Consider the following 20,146-nt stretch of genomic DNA (forward strand, 5'->3'; position numbering starts at 1 on the left):
AAAAAAACAAACCCATTTAAAAGTTGGCCAAAGATATGAACAAACATTTTTCAAAAGAAGACATTTATGAAGCCAACAAACATATGAAAAGAAAGCTCATCATCACTGGTCATTAGAGAAATGCAAATCAAAACCACATTGAGATACCACCTCATGCCAGTTAGAATGGCAATCACTAAAAAGTCTGGAGACAACAGATGCTGGAGAGGATGTGGAGAAATAGGAACACTTTTACACTGTTGGTGGGAGTGTAAACTAGTCCAACCATTGTGGAAGACAGTGTGGTGATTCCTCAAGGATCTAGAAACAGAAATTCCATTTGATGCAGCAATCCCATTACTAGGTATATATCCAAAGGATTATAAATTGTTCTATTATAAAGACACATGCACATGCATGTTCATTGCTGTACTTTCTACAATAGCAAAGATGTGGACCCAACCCAAGTGACCATCCATGAGAGACTGGACAAAGAAAATGTGGCACATATATACCAAGGAATACTATGCAGCCATAAAAAACGATGAGTTCGTGTCCTTTATAGGGACATGGATGAATCTGGAAACCATCATTCTCAGCAAACTGACACAAGAACAGAAAACCAAACACCGCATGTTCTCACTCATAGGTGGGTGTTGAACAATGAGAACACATGGGCACAGGGAGGGGAACATCACACTCTGGGGTCTGTTGGGGGGTGAGGGGGGCTAGGGGATAGACAGCAGGGGTTGGGGAGGTTGGGAAAGGATAACATTGGGAGAAATACCTGATGTAGGTGACGGGGGGATGGAGACAGCAAACTATGCCATATCCGTACCTATGCAACAATCCTATAAGATCTGCACACGTATCCCAGAACTTAAAGTACAATAAAAAAATGCTTGTTATATTAACTGCTTACCTTACTGGATCTGATCAATGGCCCACTTCAGGCCCACCACTCCCACACTTATTGGAGACAGCTGAGGTGTAACCAGCCACACAATGTTGAATTGGGCTACTGCTGGGAGTCCCGGGCTCAACCCTACAGCAAGCTTGCAAACTTCACATGTAAGTATAGTTTGTATAGAAAGGAAACTCTGGCCGGAGATGCCATTTGATCCCACAGCTCATCAGGTTTATGTGCGATATTTCACATACCACCCAATAGATGTAATGACAATATTAACAGCAACCACTTTCATGGATCACTTCCCCGCCCCCACACACTACTCCAATACAACCTCTGCATATTGCATTAATACTCCAAACCTATTCTCAAGTTGGTAAATATGGTGCAAGCTCACAGTCAGGAAGATGCAAATCTAGATAAGCCAGAGTCCCTGGAGTTCTAGGAACCAAGATGGAGGGTCACCTCAGGCCTTTCCAATATTGGCAGCTGCAGCCAGGAGCTAGTGAACTGGGACAGCCAAGGAGGGAGATAAATGTCAGCTGGCCCAGCTTGGGGAGATGTCTCTCTCAGCATCTCAGCTTTGGGACTCTGCCACCACCTCTTCCCAGCCCAAGCTGCTGCCTAAACCAGGCATGTGAAAGGGTGAGCAGTGGCTGCCACAAGGCCAAGGCAAGAGATTGCTGAGACTGCCACTCCCCTGCCTGAGACCCTAGGCCTTTGAAAAGCCACACTGTCCTCCAGAACCCATCTAGCTCTAGGCAGACTGTTAGGCTTCTGACTGAGGAGCCCACCAGGATATGAGTAAGAGAAGCCAGGATTTGGGCTTTCTAGAGGGCAGGGCCTCTTTCTCTCTAGTCCCCCAGCCTCTTCCTCTGCTTGAAAGTGACTTTTGCAAACAGACAATTTGGTGCCTGTAAGTTCTCAGCCAGTCTCCATAATTAGGTTTGAAAACATGAGGTAGAAGCTTTCCCTCACATCAATGTGGTCCCTTGGCTGGCTAGAGTCACCCTCTGGCAGGTGAACAGAAGCCAGCCATTTCCCTGACTCCTGGCCAGTTGTGCCACACACCAAGACTCTTCAAAACCTACTTCCTCAACCTCTGCTCCAGGAAGGGCAAGACCTGGAGTGGAGGTGGGGTATACCACTGTCTTTTCACACCCTTTGAGTGGCTTCTGGCTAGCAGTCTTTTCTTCCTCCACACTTCCACTTCAAGTCCTCCTGCACTCAGCTGGACACACCCAGCTGGACTACAGACTTCAGAGTTAACAGGCAGGTTTACCCTGGGATCCTGCCTAGGAGTTCCAGGTCACGCTGATTAGGGTAAGAAATTACACTAACTACACTAATCAGTGTGACCTGGGAGCTCCTGGGTGGATCTGAATAACAGATTTCCTCTTGGCCCAAATGCCGGGCTTTTTTTCTTCTTCTTCACAGCTTTCAGGTGAGTGCTGGATTTGCAGGCAGTAACCAGGCCCCCAAATCTGTGGAGATACATTTCCCTGGTGCTGCATCCACTCGTCTCCTGGGGAGATAGAAGAGATGGCTTGTTCTGCTTCTAAACAAGCTGCCAATCCACATGAAGCCCAAACAGCCCTGCTCACAGCAGGGATGGGGTACAGAGGAGCAATGCTGACTGTGGAACACTGCCCTGCATGGGGCTGGGCCAGGGCTGGGGTGCGTGAGTCTCAGGTCAGGCCGTACTGCATACTCACGGTGTAGTCCAACTCCTCCAGCCCTGCAGGAGGGATGCCCAGCTCCCCCAGGCACAGGGACAGGGCCTCAAAGGAGTCCTCCAGTTTTGAGAATGTTAGTCTGTTCTCGGGCTCCAGTCTGCAGCAGATGATGGCCAGGGGAAGAAGGTTGGAGGGCAGTCTGTGGGGACAGACTTCTCTTAGAAAAGCATCACGTTGAGGCCAAAGTCCAGCGTTTGAGGAAGGAAATCAGGATCTGCATACACTTGCCCAGTGATCTCGCAGAGAATGATCCCCAAAGAGAAGACATCCACATTTCATCGTAGCTCTTTCCATTCAGCATCTCAGGGATCATCCAGTAGACGTTTCCCATCACCGTGCAGCACTTCTTGATGTTGTTCTTGTGCAAGGTGCAGTTCTTGGTGGTGGCCATTCTGGAGAAGATGCCTTTGGCAAAGCTGACTTCCTGCTGCCAGGGAAACGGGTCCACATTTTGCAGAAAGTCCTTCAGCATGCCCCCCTCAATGTTCCCTCAGCAAGTTCAACTTCTTGTCCTTGTACAGCACACTAATGAACTTGAGCACACTGGGGTGGTCCAGGTAGGCTACACATCACTTTCACCTCAGTCAGAAAAGTCTTCTGGGTCTCCTCGTCACATCAAATTAACTCCTTCGTGACCATCATTTTGCCTGTGGCTTTGTGTGTCACCTCGATAGCCTGCCCAAAGAAGCCCTTCCCCAGGACCTCCCCGTGAAATGGGTCACAGGACTGGAATATCTGTGGTGAATAAGTGCTGGAACAGCAAAGGGATCCCAGTGGCTGGCATCAGGGCTGAGCAGCAGGGCCTCCTTTGGAGAGCTAGGGCTAGGGGACTTGGAGTTGCTGTTACTGAGTCTCAGGGAGCATCTTCTCAGCGTCCCCTCCAGATTCTCCTTGGTGTCTAGCATGCTGAGGGCATGAGGGTGTCCAGCATTCTGTGTGTGGGAAGAGAGCCAGGCATCCAGCCTCAGCCTGGGCTGGGCACCAGGAGAAGGGGTCATGTTCAATCAACAGCTCATCTGGCTAATTGCATCCTCCACCTCCTCTACTTGGAGTGTGTTGATGGGGGTTGCATTGATCTCCAGGATGCAACCCCTGGGGTGGATGGCGTTGCAGCTGTTTGGACTGATGTGCATCTGGTTGACCACTTTACTTGCACAGTGGTTACATAGTTGGAATGGGCATTCTCCACAGACACGGAGAAACTCCGCCTTCCCTCTGTGGTGGCCAGCATGGACATGAGCATGACAGAGTAGGGCAGCTGATCCTGAACGAACTCTGTGGAGCGTCTCTCAAATATGGGTGCCAGCACCACCTCATTGTGGCACTTTCCACAGTGTAGGATGACATGTAGCACCAGGGCATATGCAACCCCATCCTCAATGGTCACTTTACAGCTCATACAGGTAAAGCATTCTGGGTGGTACTTGAACTCCCTATTAGCAGCAGCAAATCTGCATGGGTCTGTAGCAACCTCAATTCTTGTCTCCTCAGAAGAAATAATTTGACCGAGGGGCATAAGACAGAGTGAGAGACCAAGGCAAGTTTCAGAGCAGGAATGAAAGTTTATTAAAAAGCTTTAGAGCAGGAATGAAAGGAAGTAAAGCACACTTGGAAGAGGGTCAAGCAGGAGACTTCAGAGATCAAGTGTGCAATATGACCTTTGACTTGGGGTTTTATATGTTGGCATTCTTCTGGTGTCTGCATCTTGTCTCTCCTGATTCTTCCCTTGGGGTGGACTGTCCGCATGTGCAGTGGCCTGCTGGCACTTGGGAGGGGCTGCATGCGCAGTGTGTTTACTGAAGTTGTATACATGCTCATTGAGGTGCTTTTCCCCTTACCAGTCAAGCATTCCTAGAGGAAGGTCCTAGACCAGTTAAATGCCACCATTTTGCCTCATGCTGCACATCCTTGAGCCCACTCGCCCAACTCCTGAGATCTTATCGGGAAGCTGCTGATCACCAGTTTCTATCTATTGCAAGACTGACCTTTCCCTGGAGTTGGCTGCAACCAATTGCTATTTTAGAGAGATGGTTTAACAACCTCCTGACCATCACCTGATGGTCGTCTGACATTCCTGGTGGGGAGGAGCCCTCTCCTGCCCTGCTCATGTCTGATTAACTCTACTGCAACATCTCTAGCCTCTAAAATGGGCCATGTCATCAGCAGGGAGCACCCATAACAGAACTTCCCAAATGTCTCCCAGTAGTCCTGTGGCAGTAGAGCTTCCCATCCTTCTCATAGTACCTCTTACTGAGGGAATCCTGGCATTCTGACTACCAGAAGCAACAGCTGTGCCAGGCTTCATTGATAGTCCTGTACCATCATTGGCTTGGAGCAACGTGGTCCCCACAGCCCTGACACCTCCAGGTATCTTCACCCTGGTCCTGGCACTACCACTAGTTGAATAATCCTGGACAACATCATTCTTTTCCCTGAGCCTCAGTTTCTTCATATGTAAAATGAGGAGCTTGTACATTATCTCAAAAGTCTCGCCTGGCTGTAGCAACCTCCATGCAGACATGGTCCCAGAAGTATAGAAATGGGGAGGAGGAAGCAGGGCCACTGCAGCCCCACTCAGCTCCCACCTCTGCCTAGGCAGGGGACGAGCTTAGCCCCAGGTACAAATGGGTGGATTTTTAAATCTATGATTAACCTAGGATTCCTTTGAGTAAGACTTCAAAAAACAGTTAATATCAGAAAAGGCTTTTGATTATTTTTCTAATAAATGTGAAAGGAAAACATTAGCTCATTTTGCATGGTTTGAGCTTTAATCTGATATTTGATTATGTTTCTGCTTTGCTACAGTCAATAAAAGTATGTTGCTTTTGTGTTTGAAACCCTGACAGCAACTCAGGATAATGAAATTTCAAAAAATTAATTTGCTATCACAAAAGGCTTTAGTTATTTTACTATGAAATGTAAAATCACAGAATAGCCACATTACATGATTTGAGCTTTAATGAACTTTAATAAGAAACATATCCTTGTTTAAAATATTGGAACATAATTGCTCTACGTAGATTGATTTTTTCTTTTCTGTAACTGCTATGCATTTTGATTCAAAATTAGTTTTTATAGGATTTCTTTATAAATTATTATTTTGAAGCCTATAAGTAACAAATTTCTTTTCTCTGATCATTTCATAAGCCAAAATATTTCAAACCAGATGTACATTTGAGTTGTGTGTGTATTCTTTATCCACGGACATTTCAAAATTCTATTTAATTTTATCTTCATATTTTAGAAATCAGATGATGCAGGGGACTGAATCAATAAGTTGTCTTACTTCCACTAGTGGAATACCATGCAACTACAAATCCAAGGACTAGGAAGTTCTCTAAGTTCCAGTGTGGCAAGATGTCCAGGTCATATTGTCAAGTGAAAAATGCAAGGCACTGAACAGTGTGTGTGTGTGTGTGTGTGTGTGTATATATATATATGACACTACCTTTTGTAAAGAAGAGGTGGAAAATAACAATAAATATTCATAGGAGTAAAACTTGTTGAGGAATAATGTTTCATGTATTTTGTCTTTTGTTTGGACCAAGTAACTCAAAGACCTATTCAAAAATAGCAATAAAATCTGCTAAAAATCAAATGAAACAAATTTTTCATATGGTTAATAGAACATAAAATTTTAATTAAAACATTAGCTAAAATGATGATTCAAATTCAAATTCGGGAATTTTTATTATGCTCACAAAGTTGTGCAACCATCATACAAATCCCAGAACTTTTTCATCACCTCCAAAAGAAGCCTTGTGCTCATTAGCAATCACTCTCCAGTCCCCTTTTCTCCAATCCACTATTATTATTATTATTGTTTCTGAGACAGAGTCTTGCTCTATCGCCCAGGCTGGAGTGCAGTGGTGCGATCTCAGCTCACTGCAATCTTCCCCTCCCAGGCTCCAGTGTTTCTCCTGTCTCAGCCTCCCAAGTTTCTGGGACTCCAGGTGTGTGCCACTACACTCAGTTAATTTTTGTATTTTTTAGAGATGGGGGTTTTACCATATTGGCCAGTCTGGTCTCAAACTCCTGACTTCGTAATCCGCCTACCTCAGCCTCCCAGAGTGCTGGGATTACAGGCATGAGCCACTGCACCCAGCCTAATTATTTTTGAAAAACAAATTACAAATCACTCAAGCTACAACATAATTTCCAAGCAAAACTGAAAACTGGTTTCTAAACAGCCCTCGTTATAGTAGCTCCTGTGACCAATACTCACAACATGATTTCTATCAGATCAATGTCTACTGTTTATTTCACTGTCTACTCATTATTATTACTATTCTGAGGACCGTTTGGGCCCCAGAGAGGCACAATGCTGACATTCCCACTGTGTTGCCAACCTTCTCACACCCATTCAGTCGTCACCACTAGGTATTAGTCTTATCTTCTACTGAAGGGAACCTTGACAATTTGCACACTCATTATAATAAACACCTAACAACTTTGTTGTCTATTCATTTTTTGGTTTTTACATTTTGATTAGAGTATCAAAGTGAATTTTTAAAAAACTTTGGGAGAGAAGGGAAAGAAAAGAAAAAGAAGGCTTCTTCTTCCTGACATGTAGCATGGAGAGAAATGCCAGATATAGGTGATGGGGAGGAAGGCAGCAAATCACACTGCCACGTGTGTACCTAAGCAACAATCTTGCATGTTCTTCACATGTACCCCAAAACCTAAAATGCAATAAAAAAAAATAAAAATTGAAAAAAAGAAATAAAAATATTTTAATGTGTCATAAATTATCCTTATCTACTACAGAAATCCAAATGCTACAAATAAAACCAAAGTTAGAACAATTTATCTGTAGAATAAAGGTGTGAGACTAGCATACAAGAAGGTTAGCTTAATTAATGAAATAATTCAACGAATATTTGAGTGTCTATTATGTGCAAAGCATGGTGGAAAGTGATGGGAAGAGGGCCATTAGAGGAAAGAGAGAAGGTAAAAGTGTCCCCACCCACTGTTCTTACATTTATCATTTTGTCAAGGATCTTTCATTCAGCTGTTATTCCTATTTCTCCCAGCTTTCATCTTCAACAGGTGTTTTTGCTTTTATTTTCATGCTGGTCCACTTGAATCTCCTTTTCTCTGCCTCCACAGCCATCACTTTGACTCATGGCTTTACCTTCTCCCACCTGGATAAAGAAATGTCTCCTCCCTTGGATCTCTCAAATTCTCATCTCCTCCAATCTGTCTTCCTCAATGCTACACAGGAATTTTTCTAAAACCAGACCTGTTTATGTCAATTCCCTCATTAAAATCATCCAGTAGCTTCCCTTTGGCTGCAGAATAAATTCTGCTCCTAGCGTAGCATGTAAGGTGTCTAGACCTAGCCATAGGTCACATTTTTAGCATAAACAATCACATATACCTCCTTCTTCCAGGGCAGCCAATCCAACTTATTCCCCACAGACAGCCCAGACATTTCCCCACATTCAACCATCCAACCTCTTGTTTATGCTGTTCCTTATCTCAACAGTCCCTCCCTACCTCCGCTGACTAAAACCCTTCCCCAAAATTCATTTTGAATGGTATCTTTGATGCCTTTATTAGTTAAAATGCACTACCACTGCAGATATGATGCGTTGTTCATTCATTTGTGCTTATTATCATCATGCAGTTATTGAGTGCTATGGTTTGAACATGTCCGCTCCAATATTCAGGTGCCATCAATGTGATAGAATCAAGAGGTAGGGTATTTAAGAGATGATTAGGCTATGAGGGGTCCTTCCTCATTAATGGGATTAAGGCCCTTATAAAAGAGGCTTCATGCAGGGTTTGGCTAGCTTGCCCTTTTACCTTCTGCCACATGAGGATATAACAATAAGACCCTCACCAGATTAGATGCTAGCACCTTGATCTTGGACTTCTCAGCCCCTAGAAGAGTGAGGGAATAAATTTCTGATGTTTTAAAATTACCCGTTTTCAGGTATTTTGTTGTAGCAGCATAAAATGGACTAAGCCAGTGAATTATAGCTCAATCTTTTCCACGCATGCTATGAAGTCTTTGAGGGCAGGAACCCTATCTACAAGAAGTTGGGTTAAGGAAAGAAAACTGTCAAGGGCAGTGTAGGTGTGACTGCAGGGGTGAACTTTTGAGCTTTCCCAGAAGACTCTGGAGCAGGGGACAGCTGTCCAAATGAATTTTCCGGAGCAGTCCCTGGTTCCTGCATCATGTCTTACTATCAAACCCTTCCCTTCTACACCTTCCTCACTTAGTTGACTCAATTCCATGTGAATTTTTCTTTGTCCATTTTTCTTTGTATCCTTTAGGAGCCACTCAGACATTAGGCTCCATCTTACCCTCCAATCACTCCAGCAAACCTTAAAGCTAACAGAAGGTTTTAAGTAACTATCACAGCTTTGAAGAGGAGTCAGTGTTGGAAGTATCTTCAAGGTCATCTAGTCAGTTGGCTTATTTTTATATATTTTATATACGGGGAAACCAAAGCACAGAGTGTGGGTTCTACTTAGAGTCTCCATAACATTTACAATGCAGTACAATTGGTCCTGTTTTAGAAAGACTCAAGATTCAAACAGGCATTCTCAAGTACCTCCTTCCAAAGTCCTGTTGTTCAGGAGAAGAGTTGGGCTATCCCCTGAACATAGTAAGTTTTTATTTTCTCTCTGGTTGCTCTTGACAATAAAAAGAGTAGTGGGGCATCAGTGACGTAAGATACAATAATTAGGGCTACTAACCCTTTACGAACCTAAAAGAGTGCTTGGTAAGTCCAAAAGGGAACTAGAAAAACTCACCAAAACCCTGAATGACCAAAGAAGACTATCCAAAGACTTTCAGTGGTGAAACAGAGTGCAAGTCTCAATATGGGCTATTACTTTCAGTCAGCCTGAAGATGGCAGGCATAAAACAGCAGACTATAAGTAACAATACTGGTGTCTGTGTTTGTTGTCTCTTGATTTTCTAACAGTTTTGTTGTGTAATAAACTAAGTCAAACAGTTGAAAGTTATGTTTTTATATATCTTCGTATTTCAGATAAGAATAAACAACTATACTGTGGTAAACTTTTGTACAAGGTTTAAATTTTCAATCAGGGTCCAATCGGGAAAATGAAAATCAAATCGAGTTTGTGAACAGAAGAAATTTAATCTAAGAAATTGGTTGGACAGGTATGGAGTACTGAAGGGACATAAAGGGCCACCGACATAAGTTAGAAGGTATCGAGTATTTATTCCCTCTAGGGCTGAGGAAACAAAGAGAAGAGTTTGGGGTTATCAGAGCTTAGGAGATTGGAGGAGAGGCCACATAGGAATAGGCTCCAGACTTCTGAAGAGGAAACACTGCTTGGCTGATGCTAGTGTCTCTGAGGAGGTACTATAAGACTGGTTGTAGAGAAGTGAAAAACAAATCCTGGAAACTTGAGCCGACTGCCATTGCCAGGCATAGAGGCATTGCTGGGATGACACTGACAGGAAAAAGCAGGCAGTAAAGAGCAGGCCCCTTCTCCCTCCTCCAGCCTCAAACTCTCCCTGCATCCCTGCTTTTGGTTAAACCTACCAGGGAGCCAACTGGCAAAAGACTCTCAGCTCCAACATCCAAGAGGAGTGTGGAAGACTGGGATTGAGCTGAGATACAATAGCTTACTGATTGGCATACTTCCTAATTTAATAATATTCTATTTAAGTCCGTGCTTCAGTATAAGAAAAATCCCCACGTAGAAACAAGTGTATGTGAATTTAAATAATAAAAACCTGTCCACTTTTACAATAAGAAGTTGTTACATAGTTTATGTCTGACTGTCCTAGATTCGTGATTTCAGGGCTTCTATCAATTTATTCTCAGTAACAGATGGCTTAAAAATCCTAAATCCAGCCCACTGCACTGGCTCACACCTGTAATCACAGCACTTTGGAAGGACTAGGCAGGTGGATTACTTGAGGTTAGAAGACGGGGGACAACCTGGCCCACATGGTGAAACCCAATCACTACTGAAAATACAAAAATCAGCCAGGCATGGTGGCGGGTGCCTGTAATCCCAGCTACTCAGGAGGCTGAGGCAGGAGAATTGCTTGAACCCGGGAGGCAGAGGTTGCAGTGAGCCAAGATTGTGCCACCGCACTCCAGCCTGGGCAGCAAAGGGAAACTCTGTCAAAGAGAAAGAAAGAAAAAGAAAGAAGAAGGAAGGAAGGAAGGAAGGAAGGAAGGAAGGAAGGAAGGAAGGAAGGAAGGAAGGAAGGAAGGGAAAGAAAGAAAGAGAGAGAGAGAGAAAGAGAGAGAGGAAGGAAGAAGGAAGGAAGAAAGAAAGGAAAAAGAAAAAGGAAGGAAGAAAGAGGAAGGAAGGAAAAAAGAAAGAAAAAAGGAAGAAAGAAAAAGAAAGAAGAAAGAAAGAAAAAGAAAGAAAGAAAGAAAAAGAAAGAAAGAAAGAAAGAAAGAAAGAAAGAAAGAAAGAAAGAAAGAAAGAAAGAAAGAAAGAAAGAATTTGGGATGAGATCTGTGATTGAATGCATGCTTTAAAGGTAGCGTTCCTGGACTCTACTCAAGAGATGCGAGTAGCACTCCCATCCCCCAGTTGTGACAACTAAAAAATATCTGCAGACATTGCCAAATGTAACCTGGAGGGCAAAAGTAACCCTGGTTGAGAACCACTGGCTACCAGCACTTGAGCACAAATGTTGATTCAATGATTTTCTTAAATAATGATAAAGAATAACAAGAAATGAGTCTCTTATTCTTAGCATCCCTAATTGGAATGGCCTGTCTGCTAACTCAATGTAAAATTTCTAACTAGTTTTCACAATTCTGTTGGCTTCATTTTAGAAAAGAAGATATTTTATCTTTGGGGAGCCCACTCCTATATTCGGACTGGAGTCTTTTAATCTGCGCTTGCAACTGAACTGAAAGGATTCCTGAATCCGAGTGTGCCGTGCTGCATTCCCAACATCAAAGGTCAAACTACTGAGTTTTTTTTTAATGTTCCATACTATTTATCTTAAACTTTTGTGGTCGAAAGCCAGAGTTCTAAGAAGTCTGGATTGTAAAAGCCCTCAAATTGCAATTTAGAACATGGTAGGTGAAAGACAATTTCTCTTAACAGTTTTACATTCATTAGTAAAGGAACTATTAAACACAAGTACTAAATAGGTAAGATATTTTTCTCACTTTTTCCCTCTGTTTAGCCTATGAATATTTGAAATAGTTGATCTAATGTTTGAAACGTTTATTTCTCCCTCTTTTTCATATGCTTTCAAGAGAAAACTCAACAAAAATAAATATAGCATAATGAAAATGAACACTTCCAAAGCACATTTGGTTAGGTAAACTAATTAGTCATGTTTCGCTTACATTTGCTGAAATATGAAAAGAGAGTCATTTATTCCCGCAGAGCTATTCCATACAATTCATGAATACAGCCAATATAAACAGTTATAAATCGTTCAATCAAGAGCATATCTTTTATCACTGTTGTCGAAATAGTTTCTGACCAAGGAGATTTGGTCTTTCTCTCCCAGTTCCCTTATCTACCTCCCTTGCAGTGCATAATACATGCTGAATGTGAAAAATTTACACAATAACTGAAATAGTAAAGAAGAAACAAATCGCAATACCTAGAGACAATATTTCAGTGTATTTTTATCAATGTATTCATTCATCAAAAAAGCACAGCCCATGAATTGGGATCATAAGTGTAAAAGTTTTGTAGCTGAATTTTTTTTTGAGGCAGAGTCTCACTGTCGCCCAGTCTGGAGTGCAGTGGTGCAATCTCTGCTCACTGCAACCTCTGCCTCCTGGGTTCAAGCAATTCTCCTGCCTCACCCTCCCGAGTAGCTGGGACCACAGGCACATGCCACCATGCCTGTTTTTGTATTTTTAGTAGAGATGGGGTTTTACCATGCCGGCCAGGCTGGTCTCAAACTCTTGACCTCAAGTGATCTACCTGCCTCGGACTTCCAAAGTTCTGGGATTAGAGGTGGGAGCCACTGTGCCCAGCTGAATTTTTTTATTGAACATTATGTTATGCATGTTTTTTCACAGGGCTAAATACTCTTCGAAAAGATATAGTATTCTCAACTCATTTATGTTTGAGTAATATTTTGCTTGACTCAGTGTTTTCATGGGAATTTTTCCTCTAAAAGTATTAGCGTTCACAAAGTTGGGCTTCTTTGATGATTCGATTGAGCGTTTCTCTAATTTTCAATTAAATCTAAATTTACTCTACAAAATGTCTCTAATTTTCTGTTTCCTAGATTTTCATCTTTATTTTCTGCATGGCAAGCAAAGTTGAGGTCCAGGCATGGTGGCTCATGCCTGTAATCCTAGCACTTTGTGAAGCCAAGATGGGTGAATCATCTGAGGTCAGTAGTTCGAGACCAGTCTAGCCAACATAGTGAAATCCTGACTCTACTAAAAATACAAAAATTAGCTGGGCATGGTGGTGCATGCCTGTAATCCCAGCTACTTGGGAGGCTGATGCAGGAGAATTCCTTGAACCCGGGAAGTGGATGTTGCAGTGAGCTGAGATCTTACCACTGCACTTCAGCCTGGGTGACAGAGTGAGATTCCATCTCAAAAAAAAAAAAAAAAAAAAAAAAAGGAAATTATAAAGCACTCCTTGCTGTGTAAAGCAGTTATCACAGTGCTTGGGCACATAGATTTCAGTGAAAGCTAGTCAATATCATTCTTAGGATTTTCACAGTTATTCTGCTTGAACTTTCTGCTTTGAGAATAAAGCAAGCTTCATCAAAGGAATATGTAGTCATAGTTAATTTTCATGTGTTACTCCCAATCAGGGTTCCTAAACTTTTGCATGACTGAAATTTGGAACTGGGCAATTCTTTATTGGGGGACTGACCTGTACACGGTAGAATGTTGATCAGTGTCACCGGTCTCTACTCACTAGAGTCCAGTAGCAGCTCCCGACCCCCAAAACAGTTGTCACGATGAAACTTGTCTCCAGGCATTGTCAACTGATCCCCAGGGGGGCAGAATTGCTCCATGTGGAGAACTTCTGTAATAGGTAAATCTGTCAGAACCCACAGAATGTTCCTTTATAAAGACCTTCTGCCATCTCTGAGCCTTCTACATGAATGTTTTATTCTTAAATCTCCATATGGGATGCAGTTGCCTTTTCTCCTGAGAAGTCTCTTAAGCTTATTCCTATTATTCTTGAGATGCTAGAATGTGAATGGTGCCAGGATGAGTCACCAGAGATGTCTGAGCCAAAAGGATTTAACAAACAGACACACAAACAGATATTTGGCTAAAAGTCTTTTAGCCAAATCGTGCATTTGGAAATTAAGATATCCTTCTATTCTCATCCAAAAGCTGGGTAGGGCTGCATGATATTGGAATAATAAATGAAAATGTGACCCAAGAAGAACACACTCCCTCCTCTATCACCTTCAGCTTCTCCTTATTTGTGTAGTATAAAGACCATGGGTTATGCCATTATTAACAGCAATAGAAAATTAAGCAAAAAAAATAGTTTTTGAAAAGGAAGTTACTAATATAATGGATATATCTGGAATATGTAAGGACTTTTTACTTTGTAGGAAATGTAGAATATAGTATCTATCTATCCCTATAGCTTGTCAAAAGTTGGGATGATTTTTTTTCTTTGCTTTCCTTCATAATTAGCTGATTTAGCAGAATATCAACTTCTGTGAGAAAATGATGAAAGAAAATCAATCAGGTCTTTTGAATGCAACAGTAACAGGTAAACTACTTAAACCTAATGGCTCAACTAAACAGGACAGAAGTTTAGTTCTCATGTCCATAAAAAAAAAATTCGAATATTTTCAGTCACTGGGCAGGCAGTTTCCCTCCATGGAGTTCTGCCATCCCCTAAGGCCTCAAGTCCTCTGTCTCAGGGAAAAGAAAATAGAAAAGGTACCGGTGTCTTTGAAGACTTAAACTGAACTGACAAACCTCAACTCTCTCTACACATTATTGGTGAGAACTAGTCACTTGGTTACAACTGGAAGCAAAGGCAGCTGAAGAGGGCGATGCTGGGTGGGGCAGGTGCCTCACCGTGACCACAGCACATGATGGAAGGGGCAGGCAATTGTCAGTGGACAGATGGCATCCTGCATCCTGCCATGATGCATGAACCTTTATAACTCAAATTATTTGAAAAAAAAAGAAACTGATCTATTGTTATGGATTGGATTTTGTCCCCCAACAAAATATGTTGAATTGCTAAGCTGCAGCACCTCAGAATGTGACCTTATTTGGAAACAGGGTGGTTGCAGATGTCACTAGTTAAGATGAAGTCTACTGAGGTAGGGAGGGCCCTTAATCCAATATGACTGATGTTGCTATTAAAAAAAAGGAAGGACACAGTGAGAAGATAGCCACATGATGGCAGAGGCAGAGATTGGAGTGATGCCCTATGAGCCAAGGAACACCAAGGATTGCCAGCAACACCAGAGGCTCAAAGAGGCAAGGAAGGAGTCTCCCCTAGGGGCTTCGGAAGCAGCATGGCCCTGCCAACACCTTCATCTCAGACTTTTGGCCTCTAAAACTGTGAGACAATAAATACCTGTTGCTTTAAAGCCACCCAGTCTGCAGCATCTTGTTACAGCAGCCCTTAGAAACCAATACAGCAATCCAATAGCAACATGGAGTCCAAAACCATCACGCCAATGCTTCCCAGGCTCTGTGTCCTACCTACCTTTGACTCTTACATATCTCTACTTTATATTTGCCAAAGGAAGCCTGGCTGATGGTGGGACAAATGCGAGGGGCACTGGTTGGACAAATACAGCCCTTTGGTCATGACTCCATCAGTCTCATTCAAACTCCCTCAGAAAGACAGTTACCTCTCAGTGTATTTCTCCATCTTCTGTTCCTTGAACTTCTCAAAAATGGCCCTCTGGATTTAGCCTCTCAGAGTTCTAAGAGGGCCTTTGGAAAAGGAAGAGTTATTATAAGAGGCTATAAACACTATTGGGGCAGAAATGTTCTTTTTCTGAGGCCTTCAGGCTGCTTTCAGGACTCACTTCCCTCTTGTCTTCTGTGGCTCTGCTGACATCTCCCTCATGGACACTTCTGTGTTCTTCTGTGTGCTCCATGATTTCCCATGTCCTAACTGGCCAATGCATACCGTATTCTTCTGTTCAGATTCCACCGGGAGCTAGTCTCATCAGCCTGGTGAGTTTCTACCACTGCATTAGGCAAAACCTTTACAACAGGCTACCTCAGGGGTCTCCCCAAGCTATGGAAACTCTACTCTTTGCTGTTTCGCCACCCTACCCCAACCAGGTGGCCACCCCATGCTAAGAACAGGCTGTCACAGATTCTCCTTCAAGGCACTGTGGATGGGGTGTGGCCCACTAGGAGGGAAGGTTATGCTTTTTAGATTATATGTCTGACAAGTCCAGCACAGATCCAACATATGTTCTAGTAGTCTTTCCTCTATCCTAATTGCTTGTTCTGATAGATGTCATTTTATCTTTTGAGGTGGCTTGGGTGTTCAACATGAGTGAAGATATAAAGGCCAGGCATGGTGGCTCACACCTGTAATCCCAAGGAGGATTTTGGTAGGCTGAGACAGGAGGATTACCTGAGGTCAGCAGTTTGAGACCAGCCTGGCTAACATGGCAAAACACCACCTCTTCTAAAAATACAAAAATTAGCCAGGCATGATGGCACGCACCTGTAGTCCCAGCTACTCAGAAGGCTGAGTCAGGAGAATCGCTTGAACCTGGGAGGCTCAGTGAGCCGAGATCATACCACTGCATTCCAGCCTGCGTGATAGAGTGAGACTCTGTCTCAAAAAAAAAAAAAAAAAAAAAAAAAAAAGACACAAAAGCAGAGCTTGGAGCATCTATAAGCTAGTTCAGAGGCTGTGCCATGGGAATAATAATGGCTCATTCTAATAGGTAACTCTTGCAGAGTACTTTTTAAGAGGTAGACAGGCAGTCTTCTAGACACTTCACATATGTTAACTCATTTAATACAACAACACATTGGTGTCGACACCATTAATACGTCCCATTTTATAGCTAAGTAAACTGAGGCATAGAGAGTCCAAGGAACTTGACACATGTGTGTATTAAGTGAATAAGAAGGTATGGGTTTAAAAAAATGAAATTCCTTGAAAAACAAAGACATTTGAACTGAATTTGGTAAGACAGAGAGACACTGAGATTTTTTGAGACCAGAATAATTCAGCAGGAGCAAGATGGATTAGGGTCCCCTAAAACTAGGAGTAGTGGCTCAGCCAGAAAGCTCCTGCAGGGATCCACATTCAGAAGAGAAGTTCTGAACTGGAGTGGTGGCAAAGGCAGTTGAAATAAGAAGCAGGTAGACAAAATTGCAATGTCTTATAGGACTTTCTGAGTAATGACAGCAGCTATAACCATCTGTTCAATTAGAGAAAGAAAACTGCTAGGATGGTGTGATGGATTGAACTGTTACCCCCAAAATTCATATGTTGAAGCCTCAACCCCCAATGGGATGGTATTTGGAGGTGGAGCCTTTGGGACGTGAGTAGGTTTAGATGAGGTCATGAGGGTGTGCTCCTCATGATAGGATGACTGCCCTTATAAGAAGGGGTACCACAGCACTTGCATTCTCTGCTCTCTACCACATGTGGACACAGTGAGAAGGTGTCTGTCTACAAGCAAGAAAGAGGGCCCTCACCAGAACCCGACTCTGCTGGCACCCTGATCTTGGACTTCCAGCCTTCAGAACTGTGAGAAATAAATTTCTGTTGTTTAAGCTACCCAGTTTGAGTTATCTTGCTATGGCAGAGGAAGTAGACTAAGAGAGAGGGATGGAGAATGGATGCATTTATAGGGGATAAGGCTTATGCAATTGTGGAAATTGATGAAGCAATCTACAAAGATCAGCAATCTGGAAGGAAAGCTCAATACCGTTGGTGAGACTGGTGCCCATCGTGACAGAGCCAGCTGTCTGCACACTTGGCCCAGGCCTTGGGGAAGTTGAGGGGGACATCAGAAGGAACTAGAGGAGCTGTGGTGCAGGTGCTGGCCTCATGCCAGCAGATCAGTGACAATGTGCAGAAGCCCTGCTCAAACTTTCAGAGTGTACAAGATGTGATTTCTGCTTCAATTCCAATTTCTAAGTTGCACACAAAATGTTCTGGGTGGCCAATACTTGGTAGAATCAAATGGCAAAGGGGGTGCTAGAAAACCTGGGCTTAGCTGAGCTAAGTCAATACAGCAAAAACCAGCAAAATAGTGGATGAGAAAAAGTGAACAAATAAAAATGACTCCAAGTTTTTGTGCATGCTTGACTAGAAAACTGGTAGTGATTCTAGGAGAGGCTAGAAGATGGTGAGCTTAGTTTTGCTGTAGTCTTTGGCATGTATGTAGAAACATCTAGCAGGCACTTGAAGATTTAAAGAGAGGACAGGACTGGAAATATAAAGACATAGGGTTTTTTAACTAGGTGAGCTTATATACATGTCTCTGTTCACTATGCTCCTGAAGGAAATGATGCAGAAAGAAAGTGCATGGAGCCATTAACAAATTGAATTTTGTTGCTTTTAAGATAAAACTTTATTCTTCATTTGATTGTTTCATTTAATGACCACTTATTGAGCACGTGTATAAGCTCCTCACAGTGGTTCTAAGAAATCTAGGGTCCTGCAAACAAAAATCATCTAGAAATGCCTTAGACCAGGTTGTTAGAGCATTTGTCTATGTTGTGGAAGCTGTTTTGAATAATACACTTGGAAAAGAAATTATAAGGTGCCTAAGAGAATCAGTATGTGTGACATACAGGAGTTTCTGCACTTACCCTTCACTTTATAATGAGAGGTTATATAGTTTTCAGAATGGAGGTGTATAGCTTCACTATTTATTTATTTATTTTTATTTTTGTAGAGATGGTGTTTCACCATGTTGTCCAGCCTGGTCTCAAACCCCTGGGCACAATCGATCTGCTCACCTCGGCCTCCCAAAGTAATGGGACTATAGGTGTGAATGCCAGATGATGTATTGCTTTAAATCAGTGAATTGAGGCAAGGGATCCACTAGAAGATCACACACAAAAAAAAAAAAGACCACCAGGAGGTGTCTTCTCTGACTTCCTCTTCCTAAAGAACTACAGAGACTTTGATATTCAGGCTGCCAGGTCAGCCTTGCCCACCTCTCCTAAGCAGACCTAAGTCTGGCATCACGTGGGTCTAGCATGGCTCTTGCTGCCTCTACACTTGGTACCTCTTCCCACGGAGGTCCTCAGTCCCTCCAGAATCTCCGAAAGTCATGTTCTAGCCATAGCACCCCTTAGGGAGCTCTGCCTGAGGATCATTCCATTTGAATGGAGCCTGGACAATCCTTTCTGACTTTCTCCCTGGGTGCTGAAATTGGAGAGAGACCTTTCTCCACCCTTGACTGCAACTTTTAAACCCTGCCCATGAAGTGGTGCCCAATGCCCTTGGACTCACTGGATCTTATAATTTGCGCAATCAGCTACCTGTTTATTCCGGCCTACAGAGAAAAAATCTCCTGAAATCACCACTGTTACATCTGTGGTCGTCAGGTCACCTACATCAGAATCAAATGTAGGTAGGGTTGATTTTTAGAAATCCATGTTCATTTTGCTGACATAGACTCTCTAGCAGTGTGGCTTGAGAGTCTGCCTTTTTAGCAAGTATTCTAGGTGATTTCTTTGTACATTACCGTTTGAGACCATTGATAAGATCAAACATAAATTAACTCCAGGGGGTGCTCCTACCTCCCCAAAAGCTATTGGACCCCAGACTGTTTCCTAACAAAGGCTATTATGAGTTTGGCATTATTCAGTTGATCTCTAAACTCACAACTGTTCGCAAAGTGTTGTTTTAAAATTATGCATAAAGTGTCTTCATAAATTTTGATGTACCATTGGGCCGTTATTGGAGTCTCCATCTGGTGGCCACAGTAGAGAATGGCATGTCTTACTGAAGAAATTACCGGCAAGGGTAAAACTGGGAAAATTTTTAAAAAGCGTTCTTCGTATCTTAAGGGATTGGCAATCACAGTCTTTCTTTTTTATTTTGCATGCTCTAAGATTTTCTTTATATAGGCAGAACATTTTGACACACATCTGTGGACTGTACTTGCACTTTCAAACAGAGATGATTTCAATTAGATGACCTAGCCCAGCAAACGCTTTCTGCAAAGGGCCAGATAGTAAATATTTTAGGCTTTGCGGGCCATATGGTCTCTGTTGCAGTTGCTCAACTCTGCTGTTGTAGGATGAGGGTAGCCACAGACAATATATACACAAATGGGCATGGTATGTCCCTATGCCTATTTGTGTATTAACACTGAAATTTGAGTTTTGCACCTTTTTCATATATCACTAAATATTATTCGTACTTTTCACCCATTTAAAAATTCAAAAACCATTCTCTCTCGCAGGCCTTGCAGGCTGGAGGTGGCTCGCAGTTCATAGTTTGCAGACACCTGGGCTAGCCTGTATAAATGCTTTCGTTCAGGACTATTGTGAAGGATACACAGCGTGTATTTATGCTGAGTATCTTTTCTTTGCATCTCCATATACTCAAGAAGTGTGGGGCTGTGGGACTGAGACTAGTGTAC

At 42.7% G+C, this 20,146-nt stretch overlaps 1 pseudogene; it reads right to left on the bottom strand.

Annotated features, from left to right (window-relative positions):
* Positions 1–2,238: 2,238 nt before the first annotated feature.
* LOC100387351 (LIM domain kinase 2-like) lies at positions 2,239–8,059 on the bottom strand (annotated as a pseudogene).
* Positions 8,060–20,146: the final 12,087 nt, after the last annotated feature.

This window comes from Callithrix jacchus, chromosome X (assembly GCF_049354715.1).
Source record: "Callithrix jacchus isolate 240 chromosome X, calJac240_pri, whole genome shotgun sequence".
Lineage (NCBI taxonomy): Eukaryota > Metazoa > Chordata > Mammalia > Primates > Cebidae > Callithrix > Callithrix jacchus.